General features: G+C 55.9%; 3 pseudogenes; all 3 read left to right on the top strand.

Moving 5' to 3' along the window:
• The first annotated feature begins 417 nt into the window (after positions 1-417).
• Positions 418-8,976, top strand: LOC114694331 (annotated as a pseudogene).
• Positions 8,977-9,283: 307 nt separating this feature from the next.
• On the top strand, positions 9,284-13,764 carry LOC114694330 (annotated as a pseudogene).
• Positions 13,765-15,295: 1,531 nt separating this feature from the next.
• On the top strand, positions 15,296-21,456 carry LOC114694328 (annotated as a pseudogene).
• Positions 21,457-22,458: the final 1,002 nt, after the last annotated feature.

Genomic DNA, 22,458 nt, shown 5'->3' with positions numbered 1-22,458 from the left:
ACCAAAAAGAAGCCATAATTGTTTATATTTAAAGCCCATTGTCAATGAGTGCAGCTGTTTGTTTTATTTGCCCACCCTATCTGGGGCCCCGGGAGAGAAGGTATCTGCTGAGTTTGGAGGTGGTGTTAGATCCCTTTCTGAAGCTATGGGCTTACGGGGTTAGCAAAGACAGCACATGCAGTCATAAGATGTGGGGGTTTGCATATACGCGTATGCTACTTTTGGTTTACCAAAGCTCCTGGTGTGGATTTGACTCTTTGTGCCCTTGCATGTCATTCTGGCGGAGCCCCTTCTGGTGGCTTGCCCTCTCCTTTCCCCGGGCCTCCCTGCCCACCCTTGCCTGCCAGACCGAGGAGGGCGAAGGGAGGCAGGTGCCTTCTGCTGTGTTGCAACTGCCCTTCTTGTGCTTGCTTTTTAATGCTGCGCACCGAAGATGAGGAGCGGAAGGCCTCTTGTGCGCTGGAGACCGTCTGGGAGGACAAGCACAAGTATGAGGAAGACCGAGCGGCGCTTCCATGAGCATGAGGCCACGCGAGCCGCCGCCGCCACCGCCACCGCCACCGCCTCTGTCAACAGCTCCTGGCCAAGTGCCAGCTGTGAACGGCCCAGCCAGGAGACCTAGAGGACACCGACGAGGCAGAGGCCCCCCACACCAGCAGCAGGAGTGATCCAGGAAGAGCCACGAGTGCAAGAAGCCCTCCAGAAAAAGAGGAAGCGATCCCCCAAGAGTTGGCTTGGCAGGCAGACCTGGCCCTCGTGGGCCTCTCAGCTGACCATGTATGGCTGGACAAGCCCCTCTTCGACCAGGCAGAAAGCTCCTACCGCCAGAGCTGGCAGATGTGGCCGCCAGGCAGCCCAGCGCCTGCTCTGGCCCTCGGGCCCCTGTACGCATGGAAGCCATGTGGCCTGCCACCACATGATCTGGGGATCTGGGTCAACAAGTCTTGCTTTGATCAGGCTGAGCGGGCTTTTGTGGAGTGGTCTCAGGCCTTACTGCTGGATGTAGAAGGGAGCCACAGGCAGGGGACTCCTGACACGGGCCAGCCGGCTGTCTCTCCTGACCTGGCCTTGGCCTGCCAGCCTTGCCCACCAGCTAACGGCCAGCCTCCTCTGGGCAGCCTGCAGGCGCTGGTGCGGGAGGTGTGGCTGGAGAAGCCCCGGTATGATGCAGCGGAAAGGGGGTTCTACGAGGCCTCTTTGATGGCCACCCCCCAGGGAAAGTGCGCCTGCAAGAGCGAGCCAGTCAGGCAGAGGGTGCCCGGAGGGGCCGCAGAGACCGTCGGATTCGCAATGCTGTAGGAAACAAGCGAGCCGGGTCAAAACGGGCTGATGGGGAGCCCCCTCTGCCCTGCCCTACTGGTACTTCCTACACAAGGACGCAGAGGCCCCCTGGCTCAGCAAGCCCACCTACGACAGTGCTGAGTGCCGCCACCATGCCGCGAGGCCCTGCGCATAGCCTGGCGCCTAGAAGCCGCCTCCTTGGCTCACGACCCACACCCCGTTCTGGCCCATCCATGTCCAGCCTGAGACCCAGTAGGAGAAATATGACTGCAGGTGTCGGGACGGACCTGGGCTACGAGCGTAATAAGGACAGCTGTCCCTGGGCTGGTGTCCCTCATCCCCCCTGTGGACCTGACCAGCTTGAATGTAGGGGTGGGGTGGGCACCTGTAGTGCTCCGTCCTTGAGGTTACAGAGTCCTGAGTTGCTAGTTGGTGGGAAAGGGGTCTCCATGAGACAAAGCCCCCCCCCCCAAGAACCCAGAAGACAAGATTGTTATTAGCAGGTGAATGAATGGAAACCTTGTAGCTGGTCTCCGGCACCTGACAGGTGTTGACACCCACAGCCCAGGTTAGAGTATGTGTGTTCATTGAGTAAGGTGGCGTTAAATCCAAGAGCAGCACGTGGCTGATGCTGCAGCCTCTGAAGGGTGCTTTCATTTTGACTCCCCGTGAGGAAAGAAACCTGCCTTTACCCAGGCCCCCAAGGGATCTTGCTCCAATACAGGTGGATGAGTCCTAACAGTGGTGTCTGAAGGCTGTGGCAGTCATAGTGACCATGGAGTGGCCCCTAGGCACATAGCATAGATCTGATGATAGACATAGAAGGACAGGAGTAACACCAGTCTGTGGTGCGAGGGCAAAGGGAGTGGAACCCAGTCGTCGGTCTGCCGCCTACCTGCCCCTTGTTCACAGTGCCTGCTCCTCACCAAAGCATCCTGGAAAGGGGCACAGTCCAGGCTCTGTCCTTGTTAGAAGACACTTGGGGTGTCTCGTGATGGCCTGAGGCCTTCCACCCAGAAAATTGGCAGAGTGAGATTGGTCGGTCTGTCCCACCTGGCAGGAAGGCAGGCTAGTGAATGGTGGGCTCTGTGGCACTTTGCGGCCCCTAGCTCCCATCCTGTGCAGTGTAGGAGCCACGTGTGGGCATGACTTGCAGGAGCCTAGTGATCTATGGTCTAGAACAGCAGTTCTCAGACTCTGTCTGGTAGCCATTGGACTTTCGTTGTACCTTGGGTTTTTTAACATCTTAAGCAGAGAGGTGCTAAAAGTGCTTATATATACTGAAAGAGAGCGACAAACTTGTTGCATGCTGGATGACACATTCTTGTGAAAAAGAACTTAAGGGCCAGAGTGGACTTGTCTCATTGTTAGAAACCTGTTTGGCTGCAGGGTGGGCAGGTGCCGGCTGCCGATCTTGCAATTGCTTTTGTGCTCTAGCTGCTGGTATGGGTTGTGGTTGGATTGTGTGATCAGAAGAGTCAGGCCTGGGTGCCTATTGGTCTGGAGACTGGCCTAGGATACCCTCGCCCAGGCCCTGGTAGGGAACCCATCTGGGGGATGAAGGACTGTTGACTCTTCCTTTTGTGTGTGAAGGGGCTTGGTGGTGAACATTGTGGTCGTAGGCAGCAGAGAGGCCGTTCATGAGCCAAGCAGACTGTGAGCGGCCCAGCATGTCACAACCCCGTTGGTTACCTCTGGCCTGGTCCTAGGTACTCAGGCAGGTAGGCCTGGAGCCTGTCGGGAAGGTGAGGCCTGCAAGTTTCTTCTGCCACACTGACCTGGCCACTCTTTCCATCTCAGCAGAAAAATGGCTACAAACTTCCTAGTGCACGGAAGATTTGGTTTGACAAGTTCAAATATATGACGCGGAAAGAAATTCTACGAGCAGATGAACGGGCCTGTGACTGCTGGCTCCCGCCAGGTGAGGACCGTACTTAGGCTGGTGGAACCGGTGGCCGGAGACGTGTCGGGGCCATGTAGAAGGCCTTGGCAGAATGCTGGGGTGCTTCTGCCCTTGGCTCCTGACCCTAACACACGGACAGCCCACTCTTAATGCTCCCAGGCGGCTGGGGCCAGCAAACAGGTGTCTAGGGTGTGTGTGTCCAGGCCTCAGCATGTATGCACCTGCAGGCTTCGTGTACCCAGACTTTGTGGCCCTGGCCTCAGCACCTTCCGCTTTTCGCTGTCCTGGGAGCTTTCATTCTGTGTAAGCATTCATCTCTTCGTAATGCATTCTTGCTTTGGAGTGAGGTTCTCAGAGATTTTGTTTTTGTGCGTGTGTGGGATTTTTTTCTTTTTGTGTGTGTGTGTATGTTTAAAAAAATTTTTTAACCAAAACAAAAAAGACCGGTTCTTTCTGCACTGTCTGCAGGAGAATGGTGCCAGCGTGATCCTCCGTGACATTGCAAGAGCCAGAGAGAACATCCAGAAATCCCTGGCCGGAGTGAGTACCCACGCCCGTGTACCCATGGCTCGTGCTCGCCAAACAGCATGTCTGATTTTTTTTTTTAACCCTTCAGTACTGCTGACTATTTTGCCTTTGGAGCAAGTTAGGCACAGGTGTGGTGCTGTGCTCTTGTAGGGCGTGAATGCTGAGGCTCCGACCCACTTGCCATGGAAAAGGTCTTTCTCTAGACTTTTCCATGTCTCTTCTTTCATGCGTACTAGAGGTCACTCTAGCTATTCCTGCAGTGCCTGCCGTAGGCTGCCTGGGCAAGTGGTATCATTTTGCAGGGTGTATACTGGAGGCACCTGCCTTGGAAGCCTGTTCTTCCTGCTTGCTCCCTTGCTGAGAAGCTCACATCCCTATCCTGAGACTGCTCTATTCCTCCTGATTAGGTGGGCCCTTCATGGAAAGGGATAATTATTTAGTGAGGTTATGCTAGTCAGCATCATCTTGGACCAGGAGGGACCCTGCATGGCCTTTCAGACAAGCTGGGTATGCCCATCTGACTCTAGCATTCTGAGCTAGCTGAGGAAGGTGTCCCTTTAGATGGCAGGCAGACTTGCTCTGTGTTCCTTACTCCAGAGAATCAGGACTTCAGTCTGTCTCTCTGGAATGGGTTTATGCCCTGGAAACAGGTTTTCTGTGGCTTCCTAAAGGTTACCACGACCTTACTGCTTAAAGCAATGTGAATTTATCATCGGATGGTCCTGAAGTCAGAGGCCAGAATAGGCCAAAGGCAAATAGAGTTGGTTCCTTCTGAGGCTCTGAGCATCCATTTCCTGCCTGTCCGCTTTCTTGGGCAATGCATGTCCTTTGGCATCTCGTCCTATCAGCCTCCACCACCTCTGTGCCCCGCTGCATCCCATCATCACAAGGATCCTTGTGAATGCACCGAACCTACCCAGATCGTTCAGGTTCTTGTTTTGTCTTGAAACCCTTCACTGAATCTTGTTGGCCAGTTTTGAAAGCATGCGGTGTAAAGCAACTGATTTATAGTCAACAGGCAAATTCCCATTCAAAACAGGGAAATGTAGAAAGGATCACTGGTCCCAAACCATTTCAGACTCCTGCCAGGCTTCCTGAATAGTGCTTTGTGGCCGGCCCATGTGGCCCCTGGGAGACAGTTTTCACCAAACAGCACTGTTGAAGCTGAAATTTTAACAAATTTTAACCCTGTGGAGGGTAGAGATCTTCAGCCTTTAAAAAAAAAAAATGGTTTTAATATTCGTCCTGATTCCCCTTTTGGTCTAAATTATGGTGGTTTTGCTAGTTAATTTTCAAAACTTCGCAGGTGTACTTCGTCACAGAAATCTGCGCCGTGGCAGGAGGTTCTGGGTATATTTGATCCCATCACATTTCTTAGCATCTGTCTAGATGCCACGGAATTCACAAGTCTCATCCGGGGTCTCTGACCTTTCAAGCCCTTGCACCTTCCAGTCTACCCAAGGCGGCCACTGCTCCCTTCAACAGTTTACTTCCCAACAGTGAATCTGTTTTCTTTGCACTCTAGAGAGCCAGGAGTTTCCTCAGCTACCTGGCCCTGGCTTTTTTCTGCTCTACAGTTTTCCCTCAGTTTCTTCTCTCCATCAGTAGCAAAAAAAAAAAAAAAAAGCAGGCTATGCCTTCTACATCTGGCTAGAAATCTCAGCTAGAGCCAGGCGGTGGTGGCGCACGCCTTTAATCCCAGCCCTCGGAGGCAGAGGCAGGCGGATCTCTGTGAATTCGAGGTCAGCCTGTCTACAGAGTGAGATCCAAGAAAGCACCAAAACTACACAGAGAAACCCTGTCTCGGAAAAAGGAAAAAAAAAAAAAAAAAGAAATCTCAGTTAGGATGGAACTTCCTGCTAGTGTGCAGTCACAGCACTTGGTTAAACTGAGCAAGAGGATTGCCACAAGTTCAAGATCTGCACTTGGGAAACAAACAAAAAACTCTCAGCTGAAGATCAGGTTTTTCTCACTTAGAAGTCCTGGAAACAGTGGACTAAACTACCGGCCTCTTACTCTGAAGGCCTGTGCCCACTGCCATCTCCACATCGTTAGGATTTGTTCCCTCAGCACCCCATTTCCCGTGGCCACGTTCTCCATCAGATTACCACAGCTAATGACACAGATCTGCCATTTTACAGTTCTGGGGTCACATCTCTAGAGTATCTTGTGGAGCAGAACCAGGGTGTCCATGGGATCCTGATGAAACCCACTCCATCTTTCCCACCTGTCTGATCACCCTGCCTCTACTTCCCTTGTCCCACTGCCGTGCATGGAGCATTTAGAACAGCGGTTCTCAACCTTCCTAACGCTGCGACCCTTTAATACAGCTCCTTATGCTGTGCTGACCCCTAACCGTAAAATTATCTGCTACTTCAGAACTGTAATTTCGCTACCATTATGTATGAATCATAATTTAAACTTTTCTGATGGTCTAAGGTGAAAGGGTTGTGACCCACAGGTTGAGAACCACTGTTCCAGGTCTTTAGTTCCATCTATTAAATCTGCTTTGCTGTGTGAACTAACGTGAACTAACATTATAAGCTCTGGAGATTCAAGAACAGCCATTTCCAGGGCACTGTTCTACCAGACGGTCAAGAGTGCACAGCCTTTTCAAAAGGCTGCACACATGTGACCCCATCTTGGTCCTGCCTGACTTGTGTTAGTTCTCATCCTGTCATTCCCAGTTCCAAACTCATGATCCCATGCTCACCCAGTAGAGCTCAGGCTGGGTAGACATGGGAAAAGGGAGACAGATTTATGCAATTGGTCTGGCACATTGAGATTCAGCATCCAGAAGGCTGGTCATTCTCAGCAGCCGTTCACCGGCTTGGCTCTGCTGGGCTGTCCCTTCCAGATCCTTTCCTGCGTACCAGCCTGCTGTATAGAATGGGAAAGCCCTCAGGTGTTTTGGAAACAGCCCTGGCGTCCCAGCCTAGCGTCCACTCACATGCTCTCGTCTTTGGGACTGTCTGGCCTTGCTTGCTGGTGGACTGAAGGTACCTCCCTTCAGTGCTAGCCGTGCCAAAAATCCTACCATAGGCTCTCTGCCACATGCAAGTATTTTAAAAAACAGCAAGTTACATTTGTTGTCTACCTAAATGCTGCTGTGCCGTGTGTTTGGCAGAGGCCTGTGTCTACGTTACCTCTTGTGTGGAGCAGATTCTGCTCGCCTCCCTCCTTCAGAAGACGTCCAGGCAGGGCCTGCTGAGATCATTTGGGGCTAGGACTTGCATGCAACTTTTTTTCAGTAACCCTCCTGCCTGTGATGGGCACTAACATCTGAGAGCATGAAGCTAGCAGCCTGGTTCTTTCCAGCAAGGGGAGCCCGCCCTGTGCCCTCCTGAGCCTTCCGGGCCACCTCAGGAGCAAGCTCACAGGTGCTGCACCACCTGCATACTCCTTCCTTCCAGCCCTTCAATGGCTTTCCCTCCTGTTTCTAGCTCAAGGTGATGCTGCCCAACTCCCCTGAGGCCCTGGCCAGGCCACCCCTGGGACTGTAAGTCCTGCTGCTTCTCTGTTTGGCCCCCTTGCCCTATCCTCTGCTTGGCTGACAATGTCACCGTGGGCTGTATAGCCATTCTCCCTGAAGACATCAGCTCTTCACTGCTCTCCCTAAGCGAAGTCTGTCCTGTGGCCCTCACCTACCTAGGCCTTTCTGTGTTGCTTTTCCAGCAGATCCTTGACCACGTTCCGTAGGGACCCATTAAGACTGACTGAGTCTTTGCCAGACCTTCAGCTCAGTCTGGCTCTGCTTCTGAGTGGCTATAAGGGATCCTAGAAGCAGACTAAAGTACTAAGACCAGTGTTTCCCCCCACCCCCCCTACAGAGCTCAGGCCCTGGGGCTCCAGTGGACCTGGTGAGATCATAGTGAGCTCGTTGTACGGATTGCCAGTCTGGAAGTGGAGAACCAGAACCTTCGAGGCGGTGAGGCTTGGGCCTGACAGGTGGGGCTCCACTCCAGCCTCCGCTATCTGACTGGTCCTCCCCCCCCTTGTGCCCACAGTGGTACAAGATCTACAGCAGGCCATTTCCAAGTTGGAGGCCCGGCTGAGCACTCTGGAGAAGAATTCACCTGCTCACCGAGCACAGCGCCACAGACCCAAGTGAGTACCCTTCCAGACTTGGGAAGGGGCCTCGACTTGTGGTGGTGGTCGGTGCTGGTTCTGCCTCTACCTCCTGACTTACCCCAGCAAGATTGACCCTTAGGGCGGCTCCCTCGGTCTTCCTTCTTCCGTTAGCTGGCATGTCGAGGGCTAGACGAGTCTCAACCCTCCCCCCCTTCCTCTGTGGCAGCATGTGTCTCCTATGCGTCAAGTGGAGCCTCCAGCCAAGAAGGCAGCCACCCCGGCAGAGGATGACGAGGACAATGACATTGACCTGTTTGGCAGTGATGAGGAGGAAGAAGATAAGGAGCAGCCCGACTACGGGAGGAGAGGCTTCGGCAGTACGCAGAGAAGAAGGCCAAGAAGCCCTCCCTGGTGGCCAAATCCTCCATCCTCTTAGACGTCAAGCCCGTGAGTGTGGCCGGATCCGGGAACAGACCTCACAAGCGGGGGGGGGGGGGGGGGGGGGGCGGGGTGTTGTGTGGCCTGACCACAGGCTCAGGTTCTGAGACACTGGAACATACCCTCCTGACACAAGAACAAGATGTGGAGCAGGACGCATGTACATTTGGGGCTATTCCCAAGAGCTCCTTAAAGAAGCAAAGTTGGTCTTGTAGTTTGGTTGGGCGGAGAGTGGAGGGACGGGAGGTGGGGGTCATAGGTGTTTGCCCTGGTGTTCTGGAGGTTTCTGAGGTGGCTTACTCAGCCCCCCCCCCGTTTTCTCACAGTGGACGACGAAACAGACATGGCCCAGCTGGAGGCTTGTGTGCGTTCCGTCCAGTTGGACGGCTGGTCTGGGGGGGCTCCAAGCTCGTGCCTGTTGGCTATGGCATCCGGAAGTTGCAGATCCAGTGCGTGGTGGAAGATGACAAAGTGGGCACCGACCTGCTGGAAGAGGAGATCACCAAGTTTGAGGAGCACGTGAGTGGGCGCGGGCACCCCAGGGGTGGGGAACCGGGTGGGGTGGGCGCTGGGCACTGCGGGCCCCACGTCCACAGCAACATCCCTCTCAAGCCCCACTACGGAGCCTGAGCAGGCAGGCCTTTCGGCAGTCTCCACCACCACCCCCTCGTCTCCATCCACAGGTGCAGAGTGTCGACATCGCAGCCTTCAACAAGATCTGAAAGTCCAAGCGTGTGGTTCGTGTGGTGTGTGAGCGCCTGTTGAGATTAAAGGCTGAGACTCCGCACTCTGGCTCCTGTGTTAATTGTGTGCCACACTCTGCCAGGCTCTAGCCGTGCTTGGCCCAGCCCAGCCCACCTCTTGCCTCTTCAAGCTGTTCGGGCCCAGAAAGAGAATCTGTTGGCCCACGTTTGTCCACCCTCTGCCTCTTGTCCCTGCTGCTGTGACCATGTGGGTACACCTAGGCCCGATCTAACATCCCTCTTGGCTCTCCTTACCTCAGGAGGGGCACAGCAGTTAACTGGAGTGAGGCACGTCTTTTATGTTCTGGGATGGTTAGATATGGACAGCCAGCTGTACTGTGTGAATTTTGCCTGCCCATTCCACTTAAATCCCTGTGGTCAGTGCTTGGTATTGGATGAAGTAGTGTGGCCATCTAGGTGAGGGGTACACGTGTGACTGTCAACGGTGTTCACCATGATCCTTCAGCCATCCGGGAGCAGTGTGATCCTTCCCCTCAAAAGCTTTCCTGTGGGGCCTGAGATGCAGGATCCACTGAAAGCTGTCTCCTGAGGAAGGATGACTTAGCAGTTGAGAGCACTGGCTGCTCTTCCAGAAGATGGGGGTTCAATTCCCAGCACCACATGGAAGCTCACAACCAGCTGTAATGTAACTTCAGTTCCAGGGTATCTGATGCCCTCTTCAGGCCACTGGCATTAAGTCCCTGTAGTACACAAACACAACACTTTTTTTTGGGGGGGAATAAATTTTGCTATGTAGCCTTGGCTGACCAGGAACTTGGTAGAGATCCCCCTGCGTCTGCTTCCCCAGGGCTGGGATTAAAGGCATTCACCACAGAAAACTGTCCTGGGACATTGACTCACTATGAGCCTAGTAGCTGGGTTGAGCAAACACCCTCCTCACTGGTGGTTGAGTTCCCGTCTCACACCTGAAAGGCAGCTCCGGCCTCTAGGGGCGCCTGGCTTGCCAGGCAGAGGCTAACAGTTCTGTAGGTAACCCCATTGGCCCATCCCTAGTCTGGGCAAGAGGCCAGGGTGAAGTACAACCTGATCGATCACTCCAGCCCTGTTTGGAGTTGCTATTTTGCCTTTGCCGCTGTTAGTTGAGGTCCACTATCCTGTAAGAACCATCGCAGGGGCAAGCGGCTGGCTAGCTGGAGTCAAGGAGGCTGGGTAGGGTGTACCTGTCCTCTACTGTGCTGGTTTGGGTCCCTGGAACTCTTTATCAGTGAAGGTGGCTCGCCCGCCCACTGCTGCCAGGAAAGGCCCCGCCTCTGGGTCAGTTAGTTCCCTGGACCAGTGCCCTGGGGGGCGGAGTAGGACGCCATTAGCCAGGCTTGTCAAGCTGGTACCGTGCAGAATTGCGATGGAGCTGGACGGGGAGCGCGCAGTGGTGCGGCCACTGCTCACCGACCTCTACCAGGCCACCATGGCGCTGGGCTATTGGCGCGCAGGCCGGGCATGCGAGGCAGCCGAGTTCGAGCTCTTCTTCCGCCAGTGCCCGTTTGGAGGCTCCTTTGCCTTGGCTGCCGGCCTGCGGGACTGCATGTGCTTCCTGCGCTCCTTCCGTCTGCAGGACGCAGGTAGCTCCGCAACCCGCGCTGGCACTCTGGCTGGAGAGAATCCTGCTCCGCCCCCTCTAAATGTGACCCTGACCTCTGAGGGACCTACTTGCACTTGGCTGGCCAAGTCCTCCCCCAGACCACATGTATTCTCTCTCGTCCCAGACGTGCAGTTCCTGGCTTCAGTGCTACCCCCAGACACTGACCCTGGGTTCTTCGAGCACCTTCGGGCCCTTGACTGCTCTGGGGTGACGGTGCGGGCCCTGCCAGAGGGTTCCCTCGCTTTCCCTGGTGTAAGTGTCCTGCGGGCTGGGTGGGTTGGGAAGGGCGCGGCGGGGGCTGGGGGGGGAGTGGTGGCCCAGGAGGTCCTGCTGTGTGTGGATCTAATGACTCGCGCGCCCCGCAGGTGCCGCTGCTGCAGGTGTCTGGGCCCCTCCTCCTGGTACAGCTGCTGGAGACTCCGCTGCTGTGTCTGGTCAGTTACGCTAGGTGAGCAGAGCTCCTGAGAGATGCAGGCAGTCGGGAGGTCTGGGGGGCTAAGTCGGCCCACTGGGGCGACTTTGCAAGCCTCACCCGGGCTCCCCTCGCCTGTCACTCTCCACAGCCTCGTAGCCACCAACGCTGCTCGGCTTCGCCTGATTGCAGGGCCGGATAAGAGACTGCTCGAGATGGCTTGCGTCGAGCTCAGGGTCCAGATGGGGGCTTCACGGCCTCCGTTTACAGCTACCTGGGCGGTGAGGCCTGGAGAAGGCATAGGTTGGGGGAAGGGAAGGTACCACCATACCCGGAGTCCCTCAAGCCTGCCTGCCTTTTCACCCAGGGTTCAACAGCAGCAGCAACACCCTTGCTGGACAACTGAGGGGTGTGCCCGTGGCAGGGACCCTGGCGCACTCCTTCGTCACTTCATTTTCGGGTAGTGAGGTGCCCCCTGACCCGGTTAGTACTGTTTTGTTTTGTGTCAGGCTGGTCTTATGTAGCCCAGATTGCTCTTGACATCCTGATCCTCCTGCCTCCGTCTCAGTGTGTGTACTTCCCATGCTGTGCCCAGTCAGTACTTTCTCAAACCAGCTCTGCTGTAGAGGACAAGATCTCAAAACCAACTCGTATCCCACTAGGGTGGGCTGGCCCCTGTTATTATATGCTGACAGATACTGCCCTGGACACTTGGTCCAAGGCTGCACTAGAAAGCTGGCGATACGTGCCACCACCTTTGCCCTCAGGCCACGGTATACTGGCCACTCCCAGGTTGTACGCTGTACTCTAGAGCCAATTTGTACTAATCTCTTTCTACAGATGTTGGCTCCAGCTTCTAGTGAGGGCCCGCAGTGGACCTGACGGCCAGTGTCAATTTGTGGCTGAAGCGTGTGTGCAGCTATCTGGGGTTGGAGGTACAGGAGCCACATCCAGGGGAAAGGGCAGCATTTGTGGCCTATGCTCTGGCCTTTCCCCGGGCTTTCCAGGGCTTGCTGGATTCCTACAGTGTACGCAGGTGAGCTGGGAGCATTCTGTCAGCGTGGCCTCGGTGGAGCCACTGAGCTCCTGATCCCCTCCCCCCTTTTTTTTTTAACATGCAGGAGTGGTCTTCCCAACTTTCTGTCCGTAGCCCTGGCACTGGGGGAGCTGGGCTACAGGCCAGTGGGCGTGAGGCTGGACAGTGGTGATCTGCTTCAGCAGGCACAGGAGATCCGTGGGATCTTTCGAGCTGTTGGTGCCCAGTGAGTCCCCCATGAGGGGTGTGGTGTGCCTGCTGGAGACTCCTTGCGCGAGTCCCAGGAGATGGGGTTAGGACAAAGAGGGATGGCCTCTCCTGTCGTGAGACATGGGCCTAATGTCAGGGGCAACGGAAAAAGCCCTGGAAGGAGGGTAGGGTAGGACCATCAGGGGCTCCTAAGAAAGGGGAAGGGGGGCTGGAGAGATGGCTCAGGCGTTAAGAGCACTGGCTGCTCTCCCAGAGGTCCTGAGTTCAATTCCCAGCAACCACATGGTGCTCACAACCATCTATAATGAGATCTGACATGCAGCAGAACACTGTATACATAATAATAAATAAATAAATAAATAAATAAATAAATAAATAAATAAATCTTAAAAAAAAAAAAAGAATAGAAAAGGGAAGGCGTAGCATGGCTGATGGGAGGGAGGAAGCAAGGGAGGAGGCCAGGGTGAATCAGGAGCATCTGAGGGTGCCGCCTGTGAACCCGTGACATGCAGGTTCCAGGTGCCTGGCTGGAATCTGTCCCCATTGCTGTCAGCAACAACATCGACGAGAGAGCTAACACGACTGTCCCAAAAGGTGGAGTGGAAGGGGGACAGGTGGAGGCAGTCTAGGGGAGCCTGGCACCCTACAGGGGGCAGCTTGGCTCAGCGTCACCTCCTCTCCCCACAGGGCAGTGAGGTGAACGTCATTGGCATCGGTACCAGTGTGGTCACCTGTCCCAAACAGCCCTCGATGGGCTGTGTCTACAAGGTAAGAGAGTGTTGGCCCAGGCGGGGCAAGTCTGGAAGAACACGGGTGTAGGGGACGGGTGGGGGGGGGTGGGGTGGGCTGGGGTGTCCAGCTATCCGAACGCCCGGTCATTGCAGCTGGTGTCTGTGGAGGCCGGCCTCGGATGAAGCTGACAGAGGACCCGAGAAGCAAACCCTGCCGGGGAGCAAGGCTGCCTTCCGGTTCCTCGGCTCCGATGGTGATTCCCCTCCGCCTCTCCCTTGGTCCTTTTTCAAAGTCTCCGGCCCCCCGTGTGACGTTATTCTTGCCTTGGCTCAGGGTCTTTCCTCCTGGACCTACTGCAGCTGGCAGAAGAGCCTCCACCCAAGCCGGGCAGGAACTCAGGGTTTGCCCCGAGGGCCCGGGAGCCCTGCACTGTGAAGCCAGCCCAGGTGGAGCCGTTGCTGAGGCTCTGCCTGCAGCAGGGACAGGTGACCGCCCCTCACATGCACCTTCACTTCAGCTGAGCTCTGATCCCCAGCCGGCATCTCGACCGTACCCTTCCCCTCCTCTGCAGCTGTGTGAACCACTTCCAACTCTGGACGAGTCCAGAACCTTTGCCCAGCAGTCCCTGGCCGCCTCGACCCTGCTCATAAGCAGCTGCAGAACCCTACAGTGTATCCGGTAGGGCTTGTGGGGGGGGGGGCTGCCCTGTGTGTCCTACGGGCCGCGGGCCCTGCTCCCCAACCCCAGCTTCCCGTATCCCTCTTTTTCTCTCCACAGGTTGCGCTGTCAGAGAACTGCGGGCCCTGGTAGACAGTCTGAGTGCTGGGGGCCCTTGTGAAAAATTACAGGGTGGTGAGGTGCCGAAATAACACGACTCGCTGTCCCCACAAATTGTCGTGTGTCGTTAATTCACAGATTTCTGCTGCTCACTTGACTTCCAGGACGGGGCCAGAATTGAGTTGAGGTGGCTCAGGACTGCTGGCAAAGTTCTGGACTCATCCAGGGATGAAAGCGCCTCATATAGCTGCAGGGGAGGGAAGAGAAGATGCTGGCCCGGAATCAGAGCTCAGCTGTGCTGGAAAATCTGGAATAATTGAAGCACAGGTCCAGCATGTGGGAAGGCAGCCATGGGCTGGACTGTGGGACCAGGTCTGAGCAGGCCATAAGACACAGAGGGTTTACGTTATCTCTGTTTGAGGATGTTATTGTGAAGGCCCTTACCTACTAGAAGCAGCTAGGGGTTCCTAAGGTTGCGGTGAGGTGTCAGAGTCTAATATAATAGCCTCAGGCTCCATATCTACTTAGGACAATGTCCCCATCAGTAGAGGTATCTCGAGCTTCCCATGCCAGCCCTGCATGATCTGTCGTCTGTTCTAGCCAATCGGCCCTGGCCTCGGGTCTCAGCTTCTTCTTCTTCTTCTTCTTTTTTTTTAAAGATCTATCTATCTATCTATCTATCTATCTATCTATCTATCTATCTATTTGTATACAGCATGTATGACTACAGGCCAGAAGAGGGCACCAGATCTCGTTACAGATGGTTGTGAAGCCACCATGTGGTTGCTGGGAATTGAACTCAGACCTCTGGAAGAGCAGTCAGTGCTCTTAACCTCTGAGCCATCTCCCAGCCCGCGGTCTCAGCTTCTGACCCAATAATCAAGGAAGGAGGAGAAGCTTGGAAAAGCTCTATGAGGCTGGAACTGCCTGGGCACAGCCACTGGGCAAGGCTGCAGAGGAACTGCCCAGGAGGAAGTGTCTTAGTCACTGTTGGATTGCTGTGCAGAACACCATGACCACGGCAACTCTTAAAAAGAAAAGCATTTAATCGGGGCTGGCTTACAGTTTCAGAGTCAATCCATTATCATCATGGAGCGGAGCAGGGTAACATACAGGCAGACGTGGTGCTGGAGACGTAGCTGAGAGTTCTAGATACCGAAAGAGACACTGGCCTTGCACGGGTTTTTGAAACCTCAAAGCCCACCCACCATGACACACTTCCTCCAACAAGGTCACCCCTCCTAGTCCTTCTCCTTTCCAACAGTGCCACTCCTGGTGACTAAGCATTCAAATGTATGCGCCTATGGGGGCCATTCTTATTCAAAAACCACAGGAGGTTCATGGCTTGGCAGAGGCAGAGTTGGGCTTGGGCAACCTGACCTGAGGTACAGGAGCTGAAGAAGGTGAATGCCCACTACTTGGAAGACTTCCATGCACACTTCCGCCTGCCCAAGTAGACTGTCAGACCAGTCCATCCAGCTCCCCTGGCTTAGTTCTGGGAGTGCCTATAGTGTGGCTGGGCGGAGAGGGATTTAGGGCAGAGGTTGGGTCAGCTTTGGGCAACATGAACCTGGAAAGGGATACCACTGGAACACAGTACACATACACACTGCCTAGGCAGCCATGGGAAGAACAGTCTCAGCCGAGGGTGGAGGACACATAAGCAGACAGAACGCCCACATCACAACAGTGGGTACTTGCAAACATACTTAGGAGGCTTCACCTGCCCTCACTCATTTGCTCCACACCCCAAGTATCTTAAGTTCAGAGATGATGACAGTATCCGACCACACCCATTCCCAGGATGTCTGCTGTGTGATAATCCTGGGGCCTAGACCAGCCCCTGACCCTGCTAGAGCCTCCTCAGAATGACCTAAAACTGCTCTGGGCCCTCCCCAGATAAGGGGCAGCAGTTGGGTTAAAGACCTTCCTCCTCTTTATAGTCCACTATCTCCATGGGTACTGGTGGCAGAGCCAATCTTGCCATACTACTTGACTCCAGCAGCCTGGGCAGCAACCCTTCATCATAAGCCCATGCTAGGCTACTTCTGTGATTTCCCCAGCCAACCACTGGCGCATGCTCAGACACGCATGCACTATGTGCCTACGCCACCACGCCTGTCTGTAGGCCCGCCTGTGGGCCCGCCGGGCCTGATTCTAGTCAGGTCTGGCACACCTTCACTGGAAGAGTGGTGGCGGTGACGCTGGTAGGAACACCATGGCTGGGGAGTGTGGGCCGGGGCCGGGATGGCCCTGTGGGGTCCCTAACTCTTACAGCCCTAGCTGAAGGGATCCGGGCTAACCAGGGGCAGCCTGGGGACCCCTTCCACAGGCCCTCAGGCTGAGCCCCCGGAGCTCGGCCTGAGGCTGAGATCTACTCTCAAACACTCACCCCTGCCTTTGAGGCCCAGCCTGGCATGAAGTGGCTGCCCCCGCAGCTGGCAGTGAGAACTCTTCCCCACACGATGCCCAGGAGCCAGCCCCCGAGAGACCCTACCCGGTGAGTATTGAGGAATGACGATAGATGATGCAAAGTTTGGCTCTTGTTCACTCGAGCACTAGAAAGACAAGAGTACTGGAGCTGGGGAAAGTATTAAGGGCAAAGAGGATGGAAAAGATCACAGGGAAGAGGGTGTGACATTGGAGGGATAAGCAGGCCGGGAACTAAGATGATAACTGAGACATGGCTTGGGACTCCATAAACTCCGTGTCCCACGCCTTCCCTAGGCCTCCCAGTATTCCCGGGAGGAAGGAGCCCTTGCAGACCTTGCTTTGTATACGGCTGCCTGTCTGGAGGAGGCTGGCTATGCGGGAACCCAGGCGACAGCCCTCACTCTGTCCTCAGCCCTGGAAGCCCGGGGCAACGACTGGAGGACCAGTTAGCATCCTCACCCCCACCCAGTGAATCCCGCAAGCCTCCCTTCTGGTAGGAGGAATACAGCCTCAACCACACTCCCCCTAAAGGCGATTTTCACTGAGTGAAGTTGGGCGCCTTGCAGCAAGAGTCTCAAGGGACCCTAACCACTTACATTTGCCCCTTTACTCAGGTCCACGGTCTGTGCGTGGGCTGCTGGCACAGGTGCCTAGCCTGGCAGAGGGGAGACCCCGGCGGGCAGCCCTACGGTGCTGAGCGCACTGGCCCCTGGAGCATGCGCAGGATGTGGTGTTGCGCTGCTCCCCAGTTCTCTGCCCCCGGACCGGTAACCCGCCCCGCCCTCCCAGCCGCGCGCCCCACGCGGCTTCCTTCCCCTTCCCCGCTTGATTGCTTAATCATAGAATGTGGTCCCTGAAGCACCGGCTGTAAGGAGCAGGCCTCGGAATCCCCTCCCTTGACTGTCGCTGCTGCCTCAATCGGTACCCAAGTTTAGATTAACACACACACATACACACACACACACCACACACACACACACACACACACACACACACCCCTTCCTGCTTTTTCCTGTGGATGTGGGTGGGTAATCGAGCAGGATGGCTTGGGTGCTTGGAAGCCTCTGGCTCTTGAGTCATTTACCCCAGAAGTTATCTTTGGTTTATTCTGTATAATAATTAAAATAGTAGTTAGTGGTAGTGTAGTGTAGTCAGGTCTGTTTCCTGTCCTGACCTAACAGGGCTCTCAGTGTGTTCCAGATGCTGCTGATCTCCGGACTGGCGTCTGCATGTATCTTCTCTGGGATGTGGCCAATGGAAAATGGTTTACGTCAGGAGGCTTTTCCTGGAGTCCCTGAGGATTGCATGCAGCTCCTCCTCACTGTGTGGCCTTCACCCCCAGGCAGCCGCTGAGCTGTTGGCGAAGCCTAAGCCGGAACCAGCGTGTCAATGGCCAGGTGCTGGTGCAACTGCTGTGGGCGCTGAAGGGCGCAGCGGGCCCGAGCCCGAGGCACTGGCGTAGTGCTCCGGAGGTGCCGTCAGGGGGCGTGCCCAGCCACAAAGCAGCCAAAGAGCAGCTTTGATGGTGATGGTGGGACCACAGATCAGCTCCGGAGGCACACGTGTTGTGGCGGGATTGTCCTTGCGCACATCCACATTTGGCAGAGTTCCGAGGCTGGGCTCACTTGATCGGCAGGCCACACGCGCTCTTGGGGAGATGTTGGCAGTCTCTGGCTGCGTGGGAGCCACTCGAGGTTTCTACCCTCACCTGCTGTTAGCCCTGGTCACACAGCTGCATGAGCTGGCTCAAGGTGTCCGGTCCCCTGACAGCCCTAAGGTTTGGGAGCCTTTCCACCGAGGGCCGCCTCACAGCCACGCCAGGTGAGAAGGTACACCTGGGTAAGTGAGGGTGGAACAGGGCTCTTCTCACCCTCACTGCCCACTGCCCTGCTGGTCTACCTCCAGCTGCACCGTGGAGGCCCTGAAGGCCCTGCTCACGGGGATGGTGGCCGAATGGTGGTCACATGCATGGAGCAAGCAGGAGGCTGGAGGAGACTGGTAGGAGCCCACACGCACCTGGAGGGCGTCCTGCTGCTGGCCAGGTGAGGAGACACCCCAGGACAGCACAAAAGGAGGAGGCTCCCTGCTGGCCAGGTGCGGTGGTGCATGGAGGAGGTGGTGGGATGAGCCCTTCCAAGCGAAGGAAGAGCTGGCTTTTGCCCTTCTCCAGTGCCATGGTGGCGCATGCCGATCACCACCTGCGAGGCCTTTTTGCAGACTTGCTTCCTCGGCTACGAAGTTCCAATGACCCGCAGCGCCTCACAGCTATGGCCTTCTTTACTGGGTGAGCCTGCTTCCCAGAACGGTAGTGAGGGGTGACTGTCTGCGCAGACGCAGAGAAGCACTGACTCTGTGTCCCGTGCCTAGCTGTTGCAGAGCCGGCCCACTGCACGGCTCTTACGGGAGGAAGTCATCCTGGAGCGGCTTCGAACTTGGCAAGGCGACCCGGAGCCCACCGTGCGCTGGCTGGGCCTACTTGGTCTTGGCCACCTGGCAATGAATCGTGGGAAGGTGCCAATCGGGTAGTGCCGGGCGGGCCAGGAGGGTCCTAGGCCGAGTCTGGAAGGGGTCGGGCCACAGTCCTGTCTTTACAGATTAGGCATGTGAACACGCTGCTGCCGGTACTCCTTAGAGCGCTGGGCGAAGGCGATGCGCGGCTCGTGGGTGCCGCTCTAGGCGCACTCCGGAAACTCCTCCTGCAGCCCGGAGCACCGGTGAGGCTCCTCAGCTCGGAGCTGCGACCACGCCTCCCACCGCTACTGGACGATGTGAGCAAAATCCTGCCCGTGGTCCCACCGTGTCCTGCTTGGAATTGTCCATAGATGCGCAGTCCCACCCACAGGCTCTCCCTGGGGTGCCCACCCAGTTGCCTGTGGTCCTGACATCAGATGGAGGCTTAATCTGAAGCCCCGATCGCCCACGGCCTCCTCTCCCACTCTTGCTTCCTTGAGCTCTGACTGTATTTTCTTTCACATGAAGGCTCGGGACTCGGTCCGTGCTTCAGCGGTGGGACTTCTTGGAACGCTGGTGCGGCGGGTCAGAGAGGGCTCCGGTTGGGGCTTCGGGGACCCCTTCGGAAGCTGGTGCTGCAGAGTCTGGTGCCGTTACTGCTGCGCCTACACGACTCCAGCCGGGACGCCGCTGAGGTCGGTCTTCTGTCCCACATCTGTCTCATCCAGTACTTCCACTCCTACCTTGTGGCCTCTCTGAAGGTTTCAAGCCGGGGGACAAGGGCCTCAAGAACTTCCAGGTCCAGGTCTTCTTCCTTTGGCTGGTGTTCTAAGCTCCTCACCCTGGGCAAAATTTTGCCAACCCTTTCTGGCCACAGTCCCTTTTCTTCCACCGCTTGGCATCTTCTGGACCCCTAACGCGGCTTGTTTCCTCCAATCCAGAGCTCAGAGTGGACTTTAGCTCGCTGTGACCAGGCCCTTCGATGGGGCCTGCTGGAGGAGATGGTCACTGTGGCTCACTACGACAGCCCCGAGGCTCTCAGCCGTGTCTGCCACCGCCTGGTTAGTAGAGAAAGCGCCATGATGGAGAGAGGGAGGTATGGTCAGCGGCTCACTTGTCCTGGGATTCTATAGGCCACGCCCCCTCCACCTGAGCTAACCGTGACCACCACGCTCCTATGAGGACAATCCACAGCCTTTGTTCATGCTGCCTGCTCCAGCCTCTTTTCCAAGAGGAATGATACTTCTGTGCTGTCGTGAGCATTTGTGTTCCTAGGTTCAGCGATATCCGAGCCATGTTAAGCATTTCCTGAGTCAGACCCAGGGCTACCTGCGGAGCCCCAGGACACCTTGCGCCGGGCAGCCACTGTGCTCATAGGTGAGGCAGTCGTACCCACGAGTGGCTAGGGCTCTGAGAACTGAGCCAACCCCTTCTAGGGTTGGGCCAGACCTCACTGGTTTGCTTTGGTACAGGCTTCCTCGTCTATCATGCTAGCCCCAGTGGAGTCAGTCAGGACCTGTTGGACTCTCTGTTCCAGGGTGAGGACTAGATCCGCCATGGGGTAGAGTACTGGAGAGATGGAGGGTGCTGGAGAGGAGTGGACAAGACAGAATGGGTGAGGGCCGGCCCCAGGTTCCTCTCCCATAAATCCTAAGTGTCGCTTTATACAGACCTAGGACAGCTGCAGGGCGACCCGGAGTCCGCGGTTTCCGCGGCAGCGCACGTGTCTGCCCAGCAGGTGGCGCTGCTTGCCCGGGCGCAGGTCCGACCACGCCGCTCCAGCCTCTTACGCTTCATCCGCCGTCGCTCACACCCTACAAGGCCCCATCCACTCTATGACGATAGTCCCTTCCTCCGCCGGAGCCTTGCAGGCCGCTGGAGCTGCCCTGAACCTCGGTGAGCCAGGCCCGGTATCCAGATTCATGGGCACACGCTATCCATGCTGTCACCTACAGCAGATCTGCAGAAGAGGCTCTGTTCGAGTCACCCTGGGCCTGGTGCTGGACGCTGGTGCTCACTGCCCTGAACTACTTTGTATGGGTCCACATGTGACAGCTGCGTGGCGGATGGCACATTCCATCCCAAGTCCCTCTTGTAGTGTTATTTATTCTCTGCCAGGCCAGTTCTGTCAACTCCCTGGAGTGTGCCCTCTGGCCCAGCTTGGACTTGGCGCCTGTCCTGAATAGCAGCTGCTTCCCAAGCAAGGGTCTGATGGAGGCACTGAAGTTGACGCCGCCATAGGCTGCCCTGCCTGCTTCCTCGGGCTCGGTTTGCCTAACTACAGTTGTTCCTATCATGGCTTTCCTAGTTTCGACAGCAGTCTGTCACCCCGGTTTCTTCTTCCAGCCGCTATTCCTTCCAGCCGTCCTGGGTTGTGTCCCCTGTGTCCTTGAGGTTATGTCCTCAAGAGGCATTGACCTGCTCTCCTGTCCACACCTGCTGCCCCTGCTCCTTTGGATAACCAATCCATTTCCTACCCCGCCCAACTCCTGTCGGAACCACCTGTACAATGGTGTTCTCCAGAAGGTATCTCTAACATCCCTTTGGGCTGGAGAGCCCAAGCCAGGATCGTACCCGTGGGTTGAAGTATGGCAAGCAGGCACGCCACACCCACCAGACTGTGAATGGGTATGCCATTACCCAATGTCCTGGGCCGGGCTCAAATGGAAGGCATAGCTGGACAGACAGGAGGAGTCAGCCATAGTTGTGACCCCCCCCCCTCAGGGCTTGCCAAGGCAGCTTCCTCCACTTCGAATGCCTGCCTAGGAATTCCTCCGGCTGCAGGGAGGCTTCCTCACAAACACAGGCTGTGCACAGGGTGGTCATGAGTGGGGGGAGCTGTTTTCCCCGCCCTGGAATCTCTCCGGGACAAGCGTGGGATCCCATTCACCTTTGCTTCCCTGGCACCTACGTGGAAGGTGTTCAGACTAAACATGGCTGGGGGTGGACGACTGTCTCAGAGAGCGGCTGTGATGAGCTGGGCGCTGCACAAGATGCAGCTCGCTTGGCTCCAGGCGAGCGAAGCGGTGTGTGCAGCAAGATGAAGGTCAGGGACCGGGAGATGGCTCAGTGGTTAGGGCACTCGTTGCTGCGGTAGCTGCAGTTCCCAGGACGGACTTCTGCAGAAAGCCTTCCCACTGCAAGTCCCCCAGCTGGGGGCTGGAGTCTGAACTGCGCTGTGCCCTCCCTTTTTTTCTTTCTTTCTTCCTTTTTTTTTTTTTTTTTTTTGTTTTGTTTTGTTTTGTTTTACGAAACAGAGTTTCTCTGTGTTGCCCTGGCTAGCCTGGAACTTGCTAGGTAGACTGGCCTTGAACTCACAGAGATCCACCTGCCTCTGCCTCCCGAGTGCTGGGATTAAAGGCCTGTGCTACTGGCTGGCTTTTTTTTTTTTTTTTAAGTGTTTTTTGTTTTGTTTGTTTTTGTTTTTGGTGCTCTCCCATCCCACACAGGCCCCGTTGTAGGCCCGGCCAGTCTCCTGTTTCAAAGACTCTCACATGGTCCCTTTCACTGGAGATCTCACTAGACCTTCCACCGGGCTTTGGGTGTGGGTGGCAAGACCTGCCTATGCTCTGCCCTCCAGGACCTAAGGGTCCCAGAAGCGTTACTGTGGTGCCATGCTTTCTAGGATCTGGGTTGCTTCCATTCTGTTGACTCAGGCTTGCCTTCCAGGAGTTTTTCAAGGACTTCTGGTAAGATAGCTGTCTTGGCTAATTTTATGCCAACTTGACAATAAGGTAGAGTCATCTGGAAGAAGGGTACCTCAATTGAGAAAATGCCTTCATAGGATCCAGCCAAAGGGCATTTTCTTAATTAGTGATTGGTGGGGAAAGACCCAGCCCATTG

Source organism: Peromyscus leucopus, unplaced genomic scaffold (genome assembly GCF_004664715.2).
Source record: "Peromyscus leucopus breed LL Stock unplaced genomic scaffold, UCI_PerLeu_2.1 scaffold_257, whole genome shotgun sequence".
Classification (NCBI taxonomy): Eukaryota; Metazoa; Chordata; class Mammalia; order Rodentia; family Cricetidae; genus Peromyscus; species Peromyscus leucopus.
This window is presented reverse-complemented; position numbering and strand designations above follow the sequence as displayed.